General features: G+C 45.0%; 1 protein-coding gene across 5 annotated transcripts in view; it reads left to right on the top strand.

Annotated features, from left to right (window-relative positions):
* The window catches only part of GFOD2 (glucose-fructose oxidoreductase domain containing 2), a 49,665-nt gene that overhangs the window by 13,278 nt on the left and 29,046 nt on the right, over nucleotides 1-7,341 (top strand). Inside the window, exon 1 of one of the 5 annotated variants that reach the window (XM_017539404.2) lies at nucleotides 5,281-5,322. The exons of 3 other annotated variants lie outside the window; for them this stretch is intronic. The gene's annotated coding sequence lies outside the window, so the exon portion shown is untranslated. Of the gene's footprint in view, nucleotides 1-5,280; nucleotides 5,323-5,433; nucleotides 5,458-7,341 lie in introns of those variants that run through there. One more of the 5 variants, XM_017539403.2, reaches the window with a different exon arrangement.

Below are 7,341 nucleotides of genomic sequence, written 5' to 3'. Positions count from 1 at the left end.
AAAAAAAAAAAAAAAAAGATAGGTTTTTTTTCTTCTCCATGTTGGCCAGGCTGGTCTGAAACTGCTGGCCTCAGGTGATCCACATGCCTTGCCCTCCCAAAGTGCTTGGATTACAGGCATGAGCCACCACGCCCGGCCTGTATGCCCATTTTTCAACCATTACTCAGCACCTACTCCATGTCAGGCACTGTGCTCTGTCCTGGTGACAGCAGCATGTGGGACAAGCAAAGTCCTGCCATCAGGACAGACACTAAATAGGTGAGCCGGTGAAATGTGCTGAGTCTTTGAAAGCCAAAGCCCAGGTTGCTGTGGGGACTGTGAATAGAAAATCACTTAACCAGCTGAGACACAGCTTCTCTGAAGAAATGATGTTTAAGTGGAGACCTAACAGATGTCCTAAGAAGGAGTTAACCTAGGGGAGTCAGAAAAGGTTGTCCCAGGCAGAGCAAACAGCATGGACCATAATTTCTGAGCAGAATTGAAAGGGTCAGGTATGGTAGCTTCTAGCCTGACAAATGCAGTCATAGGGGAAAGATAAAGAAGGGCCCCACCCACACTGGGGAGATGCATTGTGAGCCCCATCAAGGAATTTGGGCTTTATCCTACAGGCTCTTAAGGGTTGGGGGAGAAAATGGTCAGGACTAGGAGAGAGACATCAGGATGCCCAGTTGATGGGATGGAGGGATGGACTGGCCATGGGCACAAGGAGGCTCCAGTGCAGCCATAGTGGTTCCTTATGAACTGGTCAGGTTTGAGTCACTCTCATTTATTTGGGTCCATTATCACTTGCCTTCCCTTCACATTTGTCTGTTGGCATTTGACTCAATATGGCCTTTAGGTTCTAGGTCACTGTGGTCCTGCAAGGCTCACTCAACACAATATACTTCTCTGGTAAGAGGGAGGAAACTTGACTACAAGGGGACTGAGGTGATGGATAGGCCTGGGTCATGCCATGTGGAGGAGGCGTGATGGTTGGAGAGACAGTTCTATGTGAGAGCACCCTCTTGACAGATCATGATGTAGTGGAAGACAGAGCAGCAGCTCATCTTCCTAACTCCAAGTATCAGGCAGAACTATTATGATGCTTGTTTCCTTTCCTGAACCCTCAAACCAGATTCTGTTCCAAACTACTTAGGCTAGTGACATAAGCAATCTCTTTATTACATTTTTAAGCATATCCCAAGAGCCTACTGAATTATGTATGTATGGTTTTGATGAGCTCAGTATATATGTTTTAGTTTATTGACTGCAGGAACTAGCTCTGAAATCTTTCATTCTTTCAGCAAATATTTATTGAGCACTAACTATGTATCAGACCTTGTTTTAGGCACTGGGGATATAGCAGTGAACAAAACAGACAAAAAATTCTGTCTTCAAGGAGCATACATTCTAGAAAGGATGGTGGGAAGAGACAAACAATGGAAAAATAAACCTGTTTCTTTTTTTTTTTTTTTGAGATGGAGGCTCACTCTGTCACCCAGGCTGGAGTGCAGTGGTGTTATCTCGGCTCACTGCAACCTTCACCTCCCAGGTTCAAGCATTTCTCCCGTCTTTGCCTCCCAAGTTGCTGGGACTATAGGCACTTGCCCCCACACCCAGCTAATTTTTATATTTTTAGTAGAGACGGAGTGTCACCATTTTGGCCAGGATGATCTTGATCTCTTGACCTCGTGATCCGCCTCCCTTGGCCTCCCAAAGTGCTGGGATTACAGGTGTGAGCCACTGCGCCTGGCCAAATAAGCCTGTTTCTGAAAAGACAGCATTGAAGTAGAAACCTGAAAGAGAGAGAGAGAGAAAGCCAAGTGGATGTCTGCACAGTAGAGGACAGTGCAAGTGCAAAGACCCTGAGGCAGGATGTACCTGACCTGTTCGGGGTGCGGATACCAGAGAGCTACCATAACCATAGCAGAGTAAGTGAAGGAAGATCGAGTAGAATATATGATCAGTAAGGTAAAAGGAGGAGTGGGTGTGCAGACAGATATCATGTAGGACCTTATAGGTCGATGAAAGAACTTTGACTACAAGAGAGATGGGAAGTTTCACAAAGAACTTTGACTCCAAGAGAGATGGGAAGCCTTTGGAGGGTTTGGACAGAGGAGTGGATTGATCTGACATTTTAATTGTTACTCTCAGTGGTATGTTGAGAGTAGATGGGGAGCAGGGGGCCAGGTAGGGTAGAAGCTGGGAGACCAGTTAAGCTGTTGCAATAATGTAGGAGAGAGGTGAGGGTTAATTGATCGGAGGTGGTAATGAAAGCAGTTGTAGGAGGTGCTTGGATGCAGGGTATATTTTGAAGGTAGAGACTCAGGAAGACTTGTTAATGGATCAGATGTGAAATGTGAGAGAAAAAGAAGAATCAAGAATAACTCCAAGGTTTTAACTTGAGTAGTTGAAAAATTTGTGTTACCAGTTTCTGAGATTAAGTCATTGTGGGAATAGTATGTTTGGTGGGGAGAAACATCAGGAGTCTAGTCCGGGACATTTTAAGTTTGAGATGCCTATTAAACATCCAAGTAGAGGGCCCAGCGCAGTGGTTCATGCCTGTAATCCCAGCACTTTTGGAGGCCAAGGTGGGCGGATCACAAGGTCAAAGATAGAGACCATCCTGGCTAACATGGTGAAACCCCATCTCTATTTAAAAATACAAAAAAAATAGCTGAACGTAGTGGTGGGTGCCTGTAATCCCAGCTACACAGGAGGCTAAGGCAGGAGAATCACTGGAAAACCAGGAGGTGGAGGTTGCTGTGAGTTGAGATTGCGCCACTGCATTCCAGGCTGGGCAACAGAGTGAGGCTCTGTCTCAAAAAAAAACAAAAACCAAAAAAAAATCCAAGTACAGATGTCAGATAGGCGGTTGTTTGCACCTGTCTGGAGCTCAAAGGGGAGGACCTGGCTGATAACTTTGGGGTAATCAGAAATAGATAACATTTAAGCCGGGCGCGGTGGCTCACGCCTGTAATCCCAGCACTTTGGGAGGCCGAGGCGGGTGGATCACGAGGTCAAGAGATCGAGACCATCCTGGTCAACATGGTGAAACCCCGTCTCTACTAAAACTACAAAAAATTAGCTGGGCATGGTGGCGTGTGCCTGTAATCCCAGCTTCTCAGGAGGCTGAGGCAGGAGAATTGCTTGAACCCAGGAGGCGGAGGTTGCGGTGAGCCGAGATCGCGCCATTGCACTCCAGTCTGGGTAACAAGAGCGAAACTCCGTCTAAAAAAAAATAAATAAATAAATAAATAAAATAAAATAAAAATAAAAAAAGAAATAGATAACATTTAAAAGCCATGGCACTGAATGAAACCACCAAGGGAGTGAATATAGATAGAAAAAAATAGACTAGGGACTGTGCCATGGTTACCACAGTCATCATCAGGAGAAATGAGCAGAAGGAACTGAGAAGTGGTCGGAGAGGTAAGAGGAAAATCAGAAGAAATTTGTGTTCTGGAAGTCAGGTGAAGAAAAGTGTTTCAAGGAAGGTGGAATCTGCCATGTCAGATGCTGCTGATAGGTCAAAGTGGGAAGAAGGTAAGAATTGACCGCTGGATTTAATTGTATTTGACAAAGATCAGATAACTGAAGCTTGGTTATTTGTACTGTGATTTACAACCAATAAAGTTTTCAACCATGATACCTGAACACAGAGCGTCATGAGAGAGTTGCATGATTGCAGTTTGAAGTTCTGAACATTTTACTTTTCCCTCCTGCCTCTTTTGGACTCTTCATACTGAAGAAATGCTTTTGGGACTGGTACTGCTCTGGGGAAGGGGAGTGTCGCTAATCACAAATTGGGTTTTTAATGACATTGGGCTCTCGTGTGTTTACGACACTACCAGTGTCACTGTTTGGATTTTTTTTCCATAGTAATGAAGACGCTATTCAGGACCATGGCAATGTATAGGTACCTCTGCATAGAGTCTTGCAGCTGGGGAGAGAGAGTGAGCTCAACTCTGAATACAACACAGGAAGTGGGAATTGATGGTCAAGGAGCAGGGTAAGGGTCAGTGAATGTCAGTGTTTTTATCATAATTCAGTCTAAGAGTGTGAAACTTTTCTCACATGAAACTCAGAGTGCATTATAAATCTTTCATTGAACACTTTTAAAAATAAGGCTAACTTTGGAAGGCCGAGGCAGGCAGATCACTTGAGGTCAGGAGTTTGACACCAGCCCAGCCAACGTGGTGAAACCCCACCTCTACTAAAAATACAGGCCTGGCAGGACCCTGTGACTCATGCCTGTGATCCCAGCACTTTGGGAGGCCAAGGCGGGAGGATCACTTGAGCCCAGGAGTTTGAGGTTACAGTAAGCTATGATCGCCCCACTGCACTTCAGCCTGAGCAACAGAGCAAGCCCCTGTCTCTACAAATAATAAATAAAAATAAAAATACAAGAAAAAAATTAGCCAGGCGTCATGGTGCACACCTGTAATCCCAGGTACTCGGGAGGCTGAGGCAGGAGAATCACTTGAACCCAGGAAGCAGAGGTTGTGCTGAACCAAGATTGCACCACTGCACTCCAGCCTGGGTGACAGAGTAAGACTCTGTCTCAAAAAAATAAAAATTAAAAAAAATAAACATAAGGCCAATTTGACTGGGCGACGTGGCTCAAGTCTGTAATCCTAGGACTTTGGGAGGCTGAGACGGGCAGATCACTTGAAGACAGGAGTTCAATACCAACCTTGAGACTAGCCTGGGCAACGTGGAGAAACCCTGTCTCTACCAAAAATACAAAAAAGTAGCCAGATGTGGTGGCATGTGCCTGTGGTCGCAGCCACTTGGGGGCTGAGGTGGGAGGAATGATTGAACCCAGGAGGTGGAGGTTGCAGTGAGCTGAGATCATGCCACTGAACTCCAGCCTGTTGAGAGTAAGACCCTATAATAAGGCTAATTTATATCCTGTTGAGTCTCTCATAGCACCATTCTTTTCCTTTATAACATTTAATCTCAAATTGTAATTACATATTTATGTGATTATTTGATTGTCTTATCTCTCCTCCTAGACTGCACACTCCACGCAAGCAGAAACTTCATCTGTTTGGCTTACCGTAGTACCCAGTCCTTTGCTGAGGCCTGGCTCATAGTCTGTGCTTAATAAGTAATTATTAATCAACTTGCATAAATTACAGATGTTATTTTATACACAAGCACCTAAAACACCTAATCAGCTTAGCTAATGTCAATCTTTTTTTTTTTTTTTTTTTGAGATAGGCTCTGTTGCCCAGGCTGGAGTGAGGTGGTGCAATCACAGCCCACTGCAGCCTTGACCTCTTGGGCTCAAGAGATCCTCCCACCTCAGTCTCCTCTCCTGAGTAGCTGGGACTACACGTGTGTACCACCATGCCTGGCTAATTTTTGTATTTTTTGTAGAGAAGGAGTTTTGCCATGTTGCCCAGGCTAGTCTCAAACTCCTGGGCTCAAATGATCCGCTCGCCCCAGCCTCCCAAAGTGCTGGGATTATAGGTGTAAGCCACTGCTGTCAGCCCTACAATTTGTTTTTAAATTAGCTTGAGGATCTGTCTCACTTCATAACTAGGGCCCTGACCTCACCTCTGACTCCAGTGCTTTATTTTAGCATGTGTTATATTAGGATAAAATTACTGAAAAGAATTCACCCACAGAAAAACCAAATTCTCAAATAAGTCTTAATTGCATTTCATTTCAAGTAAATGGAATTCTACAGTATGGATATTGACAGTGGTCCTTTGGAATGTGTCTGAGGGGACAGAGGAGTGCAGCAAGTCTGTGGAGGTGCCTCTGAGGATGCGGTGCTCTGGAAGGTGTGGGACTGGCTCTGGGGCTAGTCTCATGGTGAGTGGCCCTTGAGGCACAGTGGAGGCTGACACTAAGTGAGGGCATGTCACTCGTTTGGTGCCAAGTCTTATTGCCCAGCCTGTATAGCAACAACTACAAACTGATACGCACCATTGCTCTATGTATAGCTATTGTTAAATTTGCTTGCTGGAAGTGATATAGGAGAACTCCTTTTTGAACCCTCCCTTTGTCAGTCTGAGTTGTTCATGAGTGGTGAGGACTTCCTAACATCTGCAGCCCAGCCACCCATCCACCCAGTGTGACACTCCCCACGGAAAAGTGCCATCTTCAAATACGCTTAGCAAGTGCTGGGACTGACCAGCCTACGGGGCCTTAGCTTGAAGTTACTGTCTCAGAAAACTTATTCTCTTGGCCCCAGCCTATACTGATGATGTCCCCAAAAGTGAGCTTACAGGGTTTTTTTGTTTGTTTTAAAGGAGATTTCTAATTCACACATATCCACTTAGTTTGATTACAGACCTGAATTTGCAAGGTGTGAACAGGTTGTTCTGTGTCCTTGGGCGCAACTACTTAAGGTCATTAAAAATTAAGGTATAATTTATATACAATGAAAAACACAGATTTTTAAATTTTTTTTGTGAGATGGAGTCTTGCTCTGTCACTAGGCTGGAGTGCAGTGGCACAATCTTGGCTTACTGCAAACTCTGCCTCCCAGATTCAAGCACTTCTCCTGCCTCAGTCTCCCAAGTAGCTGGGACTACAGGCACATACCACCACGCCTGGCTAATTTTTATATTTTTTGTAGAGACGGGATTTCACCATGTTGGCCAGGATGGTCTCAAACTCTTGACCTTGTGATCCACCCGCCTCAGCCTCCCAAAGTGCTGAGATTACAGGTGTGAGCCACGGTGCCCGGCCAAAAACACAGATCTTAAATATTCAATTTGATGAGTTTTGACAATTGTATCACCATGTAACCAAAGCACCACACAAGATAGAACATTGCCATCACTCTAAAATGTGGCCTGTGCCCCTTTCTGGTCAATTCCCTCCACCTCAGCCACCACTGCCACTGCCACTGCCACCTTCTGACTAGTTTCTCTATAAATAAGGCTGGCTTGTTCCTGAATTTCAAATAAATGGAATTCTACAGTTAAGATTCATACAGGCTTAAACAGCATCCTGAAAAAAAGAAATTAAAAAAAATTAAAGACTCATACAGGCCAGGAGAGGTGGCTCATTATAATCCCAGCACTTTGGAAGACTGAGGCAGGAGGCCACTGGTCGAGACCAGCCTGGGCAACATAGTGAGACTCCTATCTCTACAAAAAATTAATAAAATTTTTAAAGAGAAAATTCATTAATAGTTCATTTCTGGCCGGGCACGGTGGCTCACGCCTGTAATCCCAGCACTTTGGGAGGCCGAGGCGGGTGGATCACGAGGTCAAGAGATCGACACCATCCTGGTCAACATGGTGAAACCCCGTCTCTACTAAAAATACAAAAATTCAGCTGGGCATGGTGGCGTGTGCCTGTAATCCCAGCTACTCAGGAGGCTGAGGCAGGAGAATT

Source organism: Cebus imitator, unplaced genomic scaffold (genome assembly GCF_001604975.1).
Source record: "Cebus imitator isolate Cc_AM_T3 unplaced genomic scaffold, Cebus_imitator-1.0 Scaffold118, whole genome shotgun sequence".
NCBI lineage: Eukaryota > Metazoa > Chordata > Mammalia > Primates > Cebidae > Cebus > Cebus imitator.
Note: the sequence above shows the minus strand (reverse complement) of the source record. Positions and strands in the feature narration are given on the sequence as shown.